Here is a 15,918-nt window from a genome sequence, read left to right as displayed (position 1 = left end):
TCGCTCACTTCCCCCCATCCAGTGGGATGAGGGAGAGAATCAGAAGGAAAAAGGTAAAACTTGTGGATTGAGATAAGAACAGTTTAACAGAACAGAAAGGAAGAAACTAATACTGATAATAATAACAATAATAAAATGAAAATAATAATAAAAGGATTGGAATATATAACACAAGTGATGCACAATGCAATTGCTCACCACTCGCCGACAAACGCCCAGTTAGTTCCCGAGCAGCGATCCCCCCCAGGCCAGCTCCCTCCAGTTTATATACTGGCCATGACATCACAGAGTATGGAATACCCTTTTGGCCAGTTTGGGTCAGCTGCCCTGGCTGTGTCCCCTCCCAACTTCTTGTGCCCCTCCAGCCTTCTTGCTGGCTGGGCAGGAGAAGCTGAAAAATCCTTGACTTAGTCTAAACACTGCTTAGCAACAACTGAAAACATTAGTGTGTTATCAACATTATTCTCATACTAAATCCAGAACACAACACTGTACCAGCTACTAGAGAGAAAATTAACTCTATCCCAGCCAAAACCAGGACATGGGTGCATGAGAAATTGTCACCTTCTGGATTGTTATAATAGCAAAGCATAGACAAAAGATGTGCCCAGTTACTCATGCTAAACGCTGACAGACTTAACAGCCAGATCACTGGGAAAACACTCATCAGACTGCAGTCAGCCAAGTTTTAGACCACAAATGTAACAATAAAAAAAACTGGCAGGTAGTATCATTAAATGTATAAATTCTACACATTCAGAAACCAGCATAATGACTGGGCACTACTAAAAGATTTGCTTCGAGCACTGGGTTCAGCTTTGGTTACTCTCTGAGCAAAAGATCATCTTTTCCAGCAGTCTAAGTGGAAGATATATCATTAAATTCAACTGAAATTTAACAAGGTGTGCCACAATTCTCCTGTCACAACAGTAATTAAAAATCTTGCACCAAATCAAACAGAAATAAAGGACTGAGTGGATCTTACAAGATGAGTAATGCACACAGTGCACTAAGATACTTGTGGCAAGCATCAAAAACACCACAAAAAGCCCAGGAAACCCCCCTGCTAACTATCTTACCAATACTCAGACACCCATCAAAAAAAAAAAAAAAAAATCAGCTGTCCTTGTTGGCTAGAACAAAAGGCACAAGAAGTCACTCACATGCCTCCAGGCCAGGTTAAGACTCAGCAGTGGGGAAGGGGCACTCCAGCACCTGCAGGCTCTGTAGCACTTGCACTTCGCCAATAAGGGACATGGCAGCCTGCCTGCTTTGCACGGCTGCTATAAAGCAAAAATCATGGACACGTTACAGGCACAGTTAAGGAATGTAAAGTCAGATTGTGTTTAATTGGGGGCCTGTATGATTATTACATCAGCAAAGAGTGTGCACAGACCAACTGCATCACGGTGGAGGGTTCTGCTTTTCCCTGAACAGAAGAGACGATGCTGGTGGAAATCACTGGGTAAGGACAGAATCACAACTCATGACCCAAATTCAGCAGCGAGCTTCCCAAGCAGCCCTTGAGCAAACCTTTCCTGTTGTGTACTTCATATCCAGTACTATTTTCCATCTTTAAGAGGCAAAAATTATTAAGGCTTTACAATGCTTGGATGCTAATATGGTATTTCATGGATCTGTAAATACATACACACACTTTTTTTTTTTCATCCCACATAAATAGGTATGAAGCATTGTGAGGAGAATTGGATCCTAACTTTAGGCTGATGAGCAGCAGTAGCCCAACTATTCCCCTGCTCCCCGCTATCACACCATCCCTTCAGGTGTGCTAGGTGTGCCAAGCAAGTAGGAGTACAAAGGAAAAAGCAGTGGTGTAAACAGGTGACTAAAAACATTTTTATGGGCTGAGCAACACAGTTGTGGTCATCAGAGATGGTGCAACTTGCATTGACTTCAGTAAACATATACAACACAGCTCAACAGCCTAGCCCTAGCCGCAGCCAGAAGCTCTCCCCAGTTAAGTTCCTGAGGGAAAGTGTTCTTTTTCAGGATTTCGTATTTGTCACCTCAAAGACTTGAGGTTACTGCGACTGTGACCCACAGACTACGTAGAAAGGTCTGCCAAATAGCACAGGAGTATAGCAATGAAAAGCCTAGACCAGCAATCAGAATATTTTTCTTCCTTGCAGAAAAGCTTCTACTTTTCCAGCCATTTTTTTGTCACCCCTACAAAAAATTCATATCCCCCCAGATAGTCAGTCTCTCAGCCCATATCAATAAGCCTAACTGAATCAGATGCCTTCTCCTTAGTTAAATCTCCTTCTGCAGATAAAGTTCAGCCAAGCATTTCTCCGTGGGGTACCTGTGCCCCAGCAATTTGTTCTGCAACTTCTTCTGGTCAGGGTAGGTGACTTCTTCAGTACTGGCTGATCTCCTGCTCACTGAAGCTTACAACAAAACTGCTTGATCCTCAAGCACATCAAACCTTAAGTCATAGATAAATTTTCCTGGTCAATATAACCACTTGTCTAGCAGAACATGTCCTGCAAATATGACATCCCAGTAGTAACCTCAAGCCCATGGAACTTGGTTAGTTTAAGTTACAGTACAAAAGTGAGCTTTTTTCAGACATTTTAAAAATAGGATATTGTTTTCAATTTCATATTCCTTAACTCTGAAGCCCAGCATTACAGAATGGACCTCTGGCAAACAGGTGCTAATAGGAATCAGTAAGATCTTCCCAGTCTTTTTTACCAGTCCCAGAACACCCTCCTGGTCAAATCAGCCCACCGCCTCTGAACCACGTAAAAACCCCGCCTACTCACAACTTCCCATAAATCCCTATTTGTCAACAAGCTGCTATTTCAAGTTTCTCAACCAGTAAGGCAAATACAATGTACAAGTAAATAATCTGTAGTAAGAACTGTCAAAATTAGGAGTATACCTAACAATTACTTAAGGTGCATCAGATCACTGTTGATCATACACTTACTTCAGTATATGATTCATAAATGTTTTATGTTCTCCGTACAATAGACACTCAGTTTATGTTTCAGGACAATAGAAAGAAAGGACCTAAGTTTCTTTAGTTGACAAGTTTTTCTGGTGTCATTAGGAAAAAAAAAAATCTCCACATGTAAAATGGTGTTTTTTCTACACAAAAATCAAATGCAAAAGAAATACTGTTTCCAATCAAGTGAAGCATCAGAAAACTGTCTCTGTGCTCAGATAGAGAGTATTACACAAGAACAGGCTATTCTGGAAAGCAAGTAATTGAACTCTGAGGCATGCATGTTGTATGTGGGTGCACACATGTGGGTCAGAAATGTGACCAGTTCAAGGATCAAATTGTCCAGAAAACACCATGCAGATATTGTATTGTTTGGATTCTGGCACTTTGCCATCATTGCAAAAGCTGCCAACTTTTGTTCTTAAGCATTGCCCTTTTCTGCAATGAAGGGTTCTGAAGATCTCAGAAGATTAGATTCACTAAAAGACTATTTTTTACACATTTGTTACAATCTAGTGTTACAAATCGAGTCAACTTCCTCACTTGCCATTCCAAGAAAATTCTATAGCATAACCCTGGTTGTAAATAGTCATCAATGGTCCAAGTTTTCTTCTTATAGCTGAGCAATCTGTACTTTGCCAACAAGTCAAACTTTAAGCCTTCTTTGGAAGTCCAAGGACTGAAAAGTAGGTCTTGCTTCTGACACAGCCTATCACCAAGTTAAATACCATTAGTTTAATTCTTGTTATAATTAAATATTCCTAGAGACAGTGGCATCTTTACCTTTCACTTCACAAAACCAGATTCATATAGCATTAATTAAAAACATCTAAAACAATACCCACAGAACCAGGCGGACAGCTGAAAACACGGCAACAAAGCAAGAGAGGGTCAAGGAAAAAGTTACTTATAACACAAACAGCAAAAGTTTGATCTGAACACAATTCTTCGCCCATGCTTTGCAAAACAAAACGCTGAAGGAGTCAATGTTGCAATGAAAGCCTGGATTGTAGTTGTGTAGAGATAGGAATTAATATCTTACATATATGTTACCTAGAAAGAACCTGCACAGCTTAAACAGCTCACAGGTGAAAACAAGGTATAGATCATTTCAGCAGTGCTCAGGAAACTGGCATTAATTTAAGCTATTGGATGTACTTTGGGGAGAAGCAGAGAACTGACAAGGAAAGAGTCTTAGGCGATTCCCACAAAAAAGCAGGCAGGCCGAATAAGTATAGTACTTCTTTCAGGAGAGCTAAAAGACAAGACCAGAAAAGAATAGTCAAACCCACAGGAACCATTGGAGGGCAACATTTATCTGTATCTGTGTCAGCACTTCATGTATGAAGAAATAAGAGGGATAGAAGGCTACCAAAATTCATATGGACATCATCCTCCAAATTTTTGGGAGTCCCTAGTTTCTCTTGGAACTATGGTAGAGGTAGCACCTAATGCAGAAAAACAGCTTGTGATCTGGTAACAGATAAAAGAGAACCTATGACTGGCCAGTGAGTGTAGAAAACCAAATGCTTCAGAGGCGGTTTTTTGTTTTGTTTGTGCTTTTAAGAACATAAGTTTAAGCAGCACCTAAAAGATTAAGGCCCTGATGGGGGAGGGAGGCTTAGCTTCAACAGGCTAAGAAGAAAGTGCTCATAAACACAAAGTAGATTGTGCTTACACCTCCTGCCCCAACCTACCAGTCTTCATGAGAGGGGCTCTGTCATACGTACACACAATGAGCAACGCAAAGTTTCCTCTATCCCTAATTAGGGTTGACAAAACACGTATCTGACATCATAATCACCTGATGCAATGAGAAGATTAGGTATTTGTGTCTGAAGTACAGAGAACAAGAAATATAACAGTCCTATGTTTTACATTTTGGAAGAGATCCCACAACCAAGAGTTGAAAACGGAAAATGTTGAAATAAATACTCCATCATTTGCCAGTAAGAGCAATAAACTCTTTTTATGGTTCTCTGAGGCTAATATATGGAGAAGGGGAATATAATCAAGTACTAGGTATCACCAAGATATCTATGTTGACATTTCTGTTTCATGCAGGCACACGTAAAAACTGAGTATGCTGCAATTATATTTAGTTACTACAGCTTAACAAGCAGGTCACCAGCAGGAAACCACTCACTAGCTCTTCAGTCATGCAGTGCTGTGGAAAAGATTAATTTTATATCCATGAATCTCTGTAAAAAAATCATTAGGAGAATGGTCACCCACTGGAGTTTTTGGAAGCTCAAGAAATCTGTGTGTGTTCTAAGGAGGCTCCTTCTCTGAGAGAGTGAGATTTGGGAGCAGCAAACTCCCCGAGAACTTGGCAAGTCAGAATTTCAGAGAAAAATTAAACCTAATACAGAAGCACAATCCCTCTATTCAAGCTTCTGAAGTCTGAAGAACATGTCTGGGTTTGAGCAGATAAACACGTTGCTCTAAATCACGTGAACATGGTTGAAAGAAGGTTAAAAGTTTCTAGAGATAAAAATCAACTTCAGAAACAAAACATTTGCCAAGTTAGATATACTGCCATGCAGAGATAAAAAGCAAGAATGGTTAGGCTGAAACGTTGTACTGGCACTCAGCTACCCATATGAAAGTCTATTCCTGAGTTCAGGCTACTTCACTCACACCATTATGTCTTCAAAATACTCACCTCCTTCTGAGAGCTATTCACTGTAAACAGTGTCTGGTGGGAATATGCTCCCTGCAAGACACTAATATTGCAGATAGGTATGACAAAACTGTACCTTTTGTGCTATGCAGCAGTCACGACTGCCAAAGTATAAAGCTTCAAGCCAAGCTAAACAAGCAGAAGTGTCCACTTCAATTCTGTGAGCCAGCAAAGGATGCTACAGGCAATCTTGCCAGATATGCCTGTGGAAGGTCACATACAGTCACCCTCCGCTGCTCTTAACATACAAGATTACATAATATTGAACTAGAAAATCAAAGATAATCCAGGAGAAACAATCAGGAATAAGCCTTTACATAAGTTTTTTTCCTCCATGGTTATTCCTGTATTTTCAAGATATTGCAGAACTGCAGCGTAGTTGGTGATGCCAACTCCACACAGTGCTTCACACCTCCTTTGAATGCCCCCTCCACCTCAGGTGGCACATCCCTCCCAACCAGTCAAGGAGATCTCTACATGTGCCAGTTCAAACTCCTCTACTGAGTCCAACTCCTAAAGGCTACTTAGAAAGAGTCAATTACATAGCAAAGCTAAAAGCCAGCTGGAATAAATTGGTGTTTCAGGCCAAGAATAACAAGTTTAAATATGCTATCTACTGGCAAACACAAATAAAGCATGAATTGTATTCTCTCTCTGTCTCAACCACTTTAGGTTATCAACTTCATTGCTCATACACAGACAAGCAAATACAGCATCAATTAGATAGAACCCAGTTAGGTCTGATGATTGCCATTATATGAAAAAGCCAACCCAGATCACTTCAAACATGCCCAGATGAAGCCTCTACTTCTCCAAATGTAAATTTTTTTTAAATGTTTCACAGTGTATAAAAATAGAGTTTGCAATTCACCTACAAAACCAGCCAGATACTAACACTGCAAATAATGGTGCTGGGTGTACAGGGAATGTAAATACATGATCTCCAACCTCAGCAGAGTTTTGGATGGGGCATGTATCCAACTCCATAGCAGGTGACTTGTATGTTCAGCAAAGGCTGAAAAGCAAGCTCTCTAGCTGCAGGAGAGGGTGAATTCTGGGGCTAAACACTAACAATTCACTCACTAAGGCGGCAATTTAAGGAAGAACAGTCAAGCTGTCTCATGGATAAGGACACTATTCCCAGGAGAAAGGCCATTACAGAATCAGTAAGCACAATGAAGACTGATGTGAAGGAAAGAGCAAATAGGAAGGATTGTGCAGCAGTAAAACAACAGCAGAGAGGCATGTGACACTTAAAATGCAGGTCCCCTTTCACTACTGAAGGACTTGATATCAAGTGCTAAGAAGTGGGGGGAAAAAAATAATTTCTCAGAATTAGTGTGGAAACAGATAGTATCCATTCTAATGGATTCAAAGAATACCAATCAAAAGTTAATCATATCCTTGTGGGACACTTGACATTTTTTAAACCATCATCAGTTATAACATCTTTCTATTAGTATGTCATATTCAAAGCACTGACAAAGGTTAACAGCAGTTTTCATATTTAATCCAATTCTTGAATTAATGGGATAGCATCCGAGCCTCAGAAGCAATGACTACACTCCCAGTGTGTTGGTACCGAGCATGGCCACAGCGTGCCCTGCTGCAGAGCCAACACAGGGAAGAACCTCACATGTAGGGGACACACCAAGCCACACGAGCAGCTTTGTCTTCAGCTAGCTACTGATGGTAAGAGTTGCAGGTGCATACACCGCACATCCACACACAGCCAGCACATTGAAGACTGTCATCTTACGCACAGACAAGTTAATTGCATTTTAGAATATATTTATACAGTGCTCTCTTGTTTCCACCCTTTTTTTTGTTAAGAATAGTCCCCCAACTTCATAACGAAAGAGCAGGAGAACAAATCAAAGAGCACCCGCTTAAAATAAATCTCCTCAGTACTAATTATTTTTTTAAGTGTAAGTGAGAAGCGAAGACAACTATGGAGAGGCATGGCATTCAGAATAAGCACACCACGTCATTTAAACATTTCCACAAAGCCAGCACACCAAGATGCCCGTCAGACCCACAGCTCTGCTGTCCAGACCCCCCCTCCAAGGGGCTTACAAGGTAACAGCGGAGGAACTAGTAATACACTCATTATGTGCACTTAAATTTTGCACCAGGTATTTCACCAGGTCCACAGCTACCTTTAAAACCTATTTCAACAGGGCGGAGGTAGTTTGAAAACCCTGCAAGCAGAGAAAATGGCGTCTGTGGAGAAGCAGCCCAAACTATAGCAGACCTGCAAGGCCCACCAGCGTGGCTTTGCAGGCAGGACCCTCCAGCAGCAGCAGAGCTACCCCGCTGCTGGGCCATCCGGGGTAGCGGTGCAGGTAAACCCACTAACACCTTCTGGCAGCAGCGCTGCACCCACAAGAGCTTTGCCAGGATAGACCTACCAGGTAGGGGTGCGATCTTTTTCCACACATCATTCACACATACAGCTCTATCAAGAGAAGTGCAGAGCTTAAACCCAGCCTTTGAAAATGAACATGAAATACTGAAGCCAGGAAGAAAGAACAGAAACCACATACCTCCCCTGGCTCAGAGAACAGTTCAACTCCTCTACTGTAATTGAGGGGGAGCCTTCAACTATTTCTCCCTGATGAAAAAAACCCAGCTTCTTCCACCATAGCTTTCAAGGGCCTTTAGGCACTTCTAAACTGAATTGTCTGATTTCAGGGCATTAAAAAAAAAAAAAAAAAGGCAGTTTTATACCATTTCTCTTTTCTCCCTTCACACTCAGTTAATTGCAGGCTGAAGTGCTTTTTAATAGGGGGTAAAAAAAAAAGCAGTGCGTTTGAGCTAAATTACCCATCTCTGGTAGACACAGATCTCATCTGCTGAGAACAACTGTGTATTTTTTTTACACTAGTAAAACCCCCTTCAAGATAAGTACCTTCTAAAAAAATAATTGCTTGTATCACATCCTTTCAATATAGACACTACTTAGTCTAAAGCAGGGGCAAAAAGGCTATATTCAGTCTTAAGTGGGAATAAAGCATTAATCCTGAGTCACAAATAAAGACCCGTTGAAAAAAAAAATAAGTCTACAAGCTGGTATTTCTGGCTGTCAGAGTGGAAACAACAGCCTTGAGTTAAATACTGAGGCTCTCTCCTGAACGTACAGGGACAGTTCAGCAGCTCAGTGCCAGACTCACAGCAGTCAGCACGTGAGCAAGGAAAGAGCATCCATGGTACACAGCACCTGTTAAAGGACTAGATAGGAACTGCAAAATATTTTTACTGCTGGCCCCTAACAGCCCAAGATACATAGTTCTGGACTGCAGCAGGTGTCCTATAACACACCATAGCTCTGAGGCCTACTCTTTTTTTTTTTTTCCCCCCTTTAAATGATGGCTGACCTGTGGTTCCTGCTTCAGATTTCTGGTTTCTAGATCAGTAGGGAGGTAGATACCGCCACCTCTACCTAATAGAGAGAATGGTTCTTCAGATAGCAGGGTATGCAGGTGGAAATATCTCCCTACCAGAGGCAAGGGAAAGTTTTCATCCAACTCTAAGATGGTGTCTTGAGCTACCCTACAGAGTAGGTTGGGATGGGGAGGCCAACTTTCAGAAGGATAGGGAAAAAGGGCTACTATATACCCACAAAGTGAGGTTTGTGGGGACAGAGGACACAAGGGGGAACATTACTAGCTGAATGATGACACTTTTCTGTCACAGGGAATTGAGCCCTCCCATCACCACTTCGAGCTATCTGGGTGTGCTGCAGGAAACCATCTGGCCTGGAGGCAAGGCCAGTTCCCCGAGAAGGGAGTTTGGGCCCCAGCAAGTCAGAGGTAAGGCTTCTGCCTGTTTCCAGTTGTACCAACCTTGCTGACAGCAGGAGCTGAGAGCACACACAGCAGAAGTCTTCAGAGTTTCACCTCTGTTAGCGAGCCCAGGACACACAATAGTTTAGAAAAGCATTTCACAGGTTGCACTCCTGCACCTAAATGCTGCCCAGGACTGGTTGTACAAACGAACCACAGGTAATTCCAAAAGCACCCTGCTGCGTGGCTAATTGCTTGGGGCAGAAGGTGACTTCAGTGTTAAGATGCTCTGGTCTTTCTATAGCACACAAAGCGAAAAAGGTCTATAAGAGACACAACACAAGGGAAGGCACAGCTAAAAGCACTTCAGTCCAGCACAACTCTTTTTTAATTAAATATCAGAAAGAACAATGTCTGAATTGTTCATTCTGTTTTGCATAAGGTATAAGCCAATGCAGTATTGTGAAACCCAGAGATAAGATTATGGGCCAGTTGCTACACAGATTTTTGTTAACATAGCCAAGGAAATGCTCCTTATTACCCTTCTATGATCATCCATAAAACAAAGGCTTAACATACCAAAAGGAAAGGAGACACCTGAAAACCAAGACCTGATCTGTACCATCCACCTTCTCCCAAAACATAGAGCCCCAGTGACTGAGTAGAGCAGCATTGAGATGTGGACACCATCAGCACTCAAGAAGCAGCTTTGGACATCCTGTAGGACTTGACAGCTTTAAATACTCCCTCACTGTCCCCTTTTCAGTCTTCCCACCTGCACCAAGAGCAGAAGCTACTGGCGTAGCTGCAGATGCTCTACATCTACAGAGGAGCTCAGTCCTTAGGTTATTTTAGGGAGATTCCCTGGGGGACTTGTGTAGAGTCATATTTCTATTGCAAGGTAGCAAAGAAAAAATGGAAATGGTTGGAAATAAAAATAAAAATCTTCTGAAGCGGACTAAGAAAAGCCTCAGGCTCCTACAGGGCCCAGACAAGAGCCACACTAACCCGTCCTGCGCTGCAGAACCACCTCACTGTCTGACAACAAGCTTGTGTACCAGACATCAGGTTACCTACCCTCAGTTCAGCACACTCCTACCAAACACAACCAGTCATTGAGCACGCATGCAGGAGCAGAAGGCAGCCATGTGTGTCAGCTCTGCAATATTACAGAACTGGCATCTGTTTGTGATAACTTTCTAATTCAGATGAAAATTACAGTATATGCAAAGGACCACCTTTCCCTTCAGCCTCCACCTGGTTCTTACAACCAACCATGCGGTGTTGTAGAGCAGTACCAGCTTTAACAGCCAGTTATGTCACCAAAGGCTTCCTCACATAAAGAAAATCCAGGGTTGCCATTTCTCTCTTCTTTGGCTCATGCCAGTGATTAGAAGGGTACTCCGGTGCTTATTTGATAGGACATCTCATGAAGCTAAAGTTAACAAACATAAAAATGAACTGACTTATCTTAATTGCTATTAAAACCCCTGGCCCCCCCCAAAAAAAAAACCCCAAACCCCCAAAACAACCCCCCCCCCCACTACTCTGAGGACTACAGCTGAATTGTACTCCAAAGACATTTCAGAAACATTAGCAATGTATAAGCTATCCAACTACCCCACCTGAAGAGCAAATCTAAAATACAGGTAGGTTAATAACAGAGATAAAGCATTTCTTCCACAATCTCTCACAAGATAAAATTTTAAGTTCCATTCAGTTGCAGGCCACAAAACAAGCTCAGAGACAAGATTTGCAATACAATTAAAATGTCCTGATCACCCAAGAAATTGAGCAAGACTCACTTTGAAAGCCTGTAACCAAGTGATTTAAAAGAATATCCAATAGGAACATGCAGGTTGCCAGAGAAAGGATAATGTTCTCAAAACTGGGTGCTCAGTTATGCTCCTAAAACTAGTATTAGAATGCTTGTGTAAAAGTGGCTTATTAAACACCAACACTGCCATTATTTCAATGGACATGGAGATGCATTAGGTAATCTCTAACATGCATAGAGACTAGAATTGTAATAGAGAGCACTGCAGCCAGATGAGATAAAAATAGGCTTTTTCTGTATCTACTTTGTGGATACAAAAACTTCATCTGATACAGATTATTTCAGAATAAATCTGATACTTTTATCCTGATCATTTACCTCATATCTCTCATTTGTGATCCACAAAGGGTAATAGAGGTTTCATACACCTCTTCATATATTGTTTTTATTTCTCTGTACCCAAGTCCGGGTTTGCTTTTACTTTTACCTCCAGCGCTTTTACCTCCTGTGCAGCCCGCAGGCAGTTCCAACAACTCCGCAGTCAAGAAGGTACCTGGTAGGACTGACACATGTGCTGATGTGTGGGTTGCCAGTTACCCAAATTATCACTTATGAAAGGGACAAACTAACTGCCTAATGGGAGTGATACCACTGGATCTGCTGGGACACACCTACATATCCAGACAGCTGCTTCCTAAAGAGCAGAGTGCTGGGGAGCCACCATCACTTCCCATCCTTAAGCTCTTCCCCAGGCTCTCAAGATGTCCATGTCCTGTGGCTCCCTACCACACGGGGAGGCTACTCGGCAGAGAGCAAGGAAACCTGCCAAACACAGAGCTGAACCTCTTCAGGAAAAACAGCTCAGAACACTTTACCCTTGGGACTCAGACCAGCACAAAGTAAAACGAGCATCACGATCACTATCACGAGCTGGCATACGTGTGTCAGCAAAGTCTCAATTCCTTAATTGCTCTGTTGTGGGTTGTTTGGTTGGGTTTGTTTTTTGTTTTGGTTTGGTTCTTAATTGCTCCGTAATGATTTGCATTAGTAATACAGTTGCTGGAGCAGCTGCAGAGCGTTTGCCCCATGCAAGTATCTAACTTTCACAGAGCAACACCCTTGTTACAGTTTCAAGACCACAATTCAATTGTATTTTGCACTTTATAAGCCAAATGCATCTTGTGGTATGACCTGCAGATAATCACAGTGTGATGACATGGTACGTAACCGATTCAAATCAGCATTGTACCTGAACCTGCAGCTTTAGGTGCAAAGTATTTTAAGATGTTCAAAAAAAGTTAGGTCCCTTCCTCTTTCACGTACACAATTGCCAGATCTAGCATGTGCAGCTGAGGTCTGTAACTTTCATGTTGCTTCATCAAAAATAAGATTTTAAGCGGCACATCACAAAAAAAAAAGCACCACTGTAAGTCATTAAACACTCATGTAAACCTCATGTTATTTCACATCTTAACAGATGTTTCCAGAGAAAGATATTTAACACATCAGAATAATACAGACAGACAAGCAGCAACTGCCTGTTGAAGAGACAGTGACAACACAGGAAATAAGAAACATGGAAAGACTACGTAATGATTTTAATGACTTTTTAATCTTCAATTGAAGCAGCTAGCATGATGAAGTTATCTAAACCACAGCAAATCTGGATGTGGCAGTAGCCTTTGTTCTGTTGAGGGCTGGGTAATTAGACAACCACACTGAAACTGTCAGGTATGACAGATGCCTCTCATTCAGTGGGCAGCAGAAAACATGCTACTCAAAGTCTGGAAGAAATGCAGACTTTGGCAGCACCAGCAGTACTTGGGCCACAGGTCTTTTTAGCCAGGTAAAACACATGCTGCCTTTAATAGAAACATGATCAAATCAACAGCAGAGACATGACAGTAGAACAGGATGTGCTTGTGTCTGGATTCTCAGAAAAGATAAAGTGAGAAGTGTTGGTTAAAGCTCTGGCTGGAGGCAGCTTCTCCGCTCACCATTTCAAGCGAGTGTTGTGCCACCTGATTCCTACTGTGCTAAAGGGAAGAGGCCTCACTGCACATTACTGTAAATTAACATGGCTAGATAAGAAAAAAAGAAATCCAGCTCCATCACCTCTTCTTAAAGAGCAAAAGAACCAAGCAACTGTCAAGACCTGGAGTTCTAACTAGCCCAGGTCAAACATGTATTTCACCTAATACAATCATCCAAAGATTCATCATTTTGAAACCAACAGTTTTGAAGGGCTTTTAGGTGCAACAAGACAGTTTTTCCTAGGTCATTTTCTCCATGATAAAAATTAATCAGCACTGAAGTGCTAGCTTACTACCTCCGTAAATGAAAGCCACTTACCCAGGTAGCAACGAAAACTGCTGTGATAGAAATACTTTGATTTTTCTGTCGGAAAAACTCAACACAAATGGTACAAGTGCTATAGACCTGACCATAAAACCATGTGAAAGCTACCTAGTGTGCAGAGTTTGGGGCCTACACCAATAATATATTATGAAATACATCCTTATGAGAGTACCTACACACCCAAAACTGTTTCATTCTAGATGCTTGTGGTTTTAGGACTACAAACTCTTTGGTTAAAACACTGCCATATAATTTTGTGTGTAAGTCAGACTGATCAAATATATGCATTTTAAATACACAGTTTGGAAAACATGCATTTCTCAGATACCAAATTAACAGCAAAATAGAAATCCATCTCTCAATTTAACCACTATCCTTTAAATGACAAAGAAGGAAGAGGAGAAACTGCTATTTGAAGAATAAAGCCTGGTTATCAGAAGTATAACAGACAGTTACTATGACACTTGTGATGTTTTTTTTCTTTGCTCTGAAGGAAGTCTGCAAAATACTTAAGTGAAGCCAGGCCTCAGTGAAGCTTTACCAGCATGAAGGCTAACAGTGTTAGAAAGGAACTGAACTTGCTAAATGTGTTTCCTCAGATGTTTGCCATGACATGGCAAGAGTCATTTTGCCTGGGTGGGAGAAGAGCATGTATTTTGTTATTATACTAAAGGGGCTCATCTAGAAAGTGGGGATATTGAGAAAGTATCTATGAAAACAAAATGATTTAAATGAGGGCACACCAAGAACATGCAATGGTTTGAACCAATCATTCTTTCAGCAGTGCTGCCTGTGGTGCAGAAAGGGCTATAGCGTAGTGTCTTTCCTAAGACAGGTTACCAGCACTTGTACATCAAATTGGGCTTCTAGCATCCATTTCAGGGATCAGGAACTGGATGTTAGAGTAAGCTAGTTTCAGTGCAAGGAGAGGCAGAAGTTTTCCAGTTGAATTATTTCTTATTTCTCACACAGCTCAAAATGCATACCCAGATGCCCTTGATGCCCTGGTACTTGTATTGCATACATTAGTACTCCCACATACACAAGATTTCCACCACAAAGTAAACTATGCAAATCACTGAAATGATCTTAAAACAGAAAAGAACTTCGTGAAGGCGACAGCAGCACCAGGGTAATATCTAAACAACATCTTCAAAAGAACCTTACCCCATCTCTTCCAATCAGCACATACACAGTTAATCTACCATCTCCTGAGCATTATTCAGCTGCTAAGCATTATCATGCTAGTGCATAACTTCCTTACATGCCCAATCATTAATTTGTCAGTTTTCAGCAACAAGCATATGTGAAATACACAGCAATGCAGCAAAGAGATCAGTGACTAAGAGCAAATTGGGATGGTTTAAGAGAAGCATCAGCAGAGGAAAATTCCACTGCTTTGCAAGCTATCACAGAGCTCTCAAGTGCAGTAGTACTCATCAGGGAGGAAACGCTTCACTTTCCCCCTCCCCTTGAGGGCCGAATTTCTCATCTGTGGCTACCCTCAACGTGCTTATCCCGACTGACATCGGGCAGGTGTTTCACACCGTTCAGCAGAAATCGATTCAGCTCACGAAGGAGAAGAAGTGCCCCCAGCGCGATGGCAGTAGCCAATCACCGGCAGACAAATCATTTTTTAAACGGATGGCTGCTCCTCATCACAACTGTTTATGCTCCGCGTAGCAAACTGCGCACGAAACACAACTGCGCGAGTTCGCAGCGGAGCGAGTACCCTCTGCCGCGGGTTCAGGCTCACCGGCGGTCTTCTGCGCCAGCCGTCGACTGTACCAGCAGAGAGCCCAGCTCCTCCGCATCATCCTCCCCACTAACGCAGGGGAGAACACGGCTTCTGCAGAGGGATTTACTTCCCGTTTGCTCCCACGAGCCGGGGCAGAGCGGGGCTGGCGAGGACGAACTCGGCTCAGCCCAGCGGGCTCAAGACGAGCTGTGGGCGCTGCCTCGGGTGTCACCGCAGCCAGCGGGTCACCAGCCAACTCGGGCCGCCCGCGACAGCGGCGCGCCGACAGCCAGCGAGCGAACCCCAGAGCGTCGAAGTTCAGACACGCTCCTTTCCACGCAGCGCGCGCCACAGCACGGTGAGGGCGTTCGGAGAACGCTCTCCAAAGATCATTCCTGCGATGACCTGCGCGGGCCCCTGCCCCAGGTTGCTCCACGTAGGGCCGGCCAGCTCGCTTCCTACAGCGGGGAGGGGGGTGGTACCGAAACGCGGTGCCCTGCCAGCGCGGCCGCTCCAGCGCCAGCGGACGGCGGCAGGGCGCACCTCGGCGCAGGGCACCGCTCCGCCGCCGCCCGGGAGGCAGCGGGCCGGATCCCCGCCCCGCTC

The 15,918-nt window shown here is 42.9% G+C and overlaps 1 protein-coding gene across 2 annotated transcripts in view; it reads right to left on the bottom strand.

Annotated features, from left to right (window-relative positions):
• SLC9A7 (solute carrier family 9, subfamily A (NHE7, cation proton antiporter 7), member 7) overlaps positions 1-15,918 on the bottom strand; it is a 77,218-nt gene that overhangs the window by 60,920 nt on the left and 380 nt on the right. The gene's annotated exons all lie outside the window — the stretch shown is intronic.

The sequence above is a fragment of the Haliaeetus leucocephalus genome, unplaced genomic scaffold (assembly GCF_000737465.1).
Source record: "Haliaeetus leucocephalus isolate CR32 unplaced genomic scaffold, Haliaeetus_leucocephalus-4.0 Scaffold712, whole genome shotgun sequence".
In the NCBI taxonomy this organism is placed as follows: domain Eukaryota; kingdom Metazoa; phylum Chordata; class Aves; order Accipitriformes; family Accipitridae; genus Haliaeetus; species Haliaeetus leucocephalus.
The sequence above is the reverse complement of the archived record's forward strand: the minus strand, read 5'-3'. Positions and strand labels throughout refer to the sequence as shown.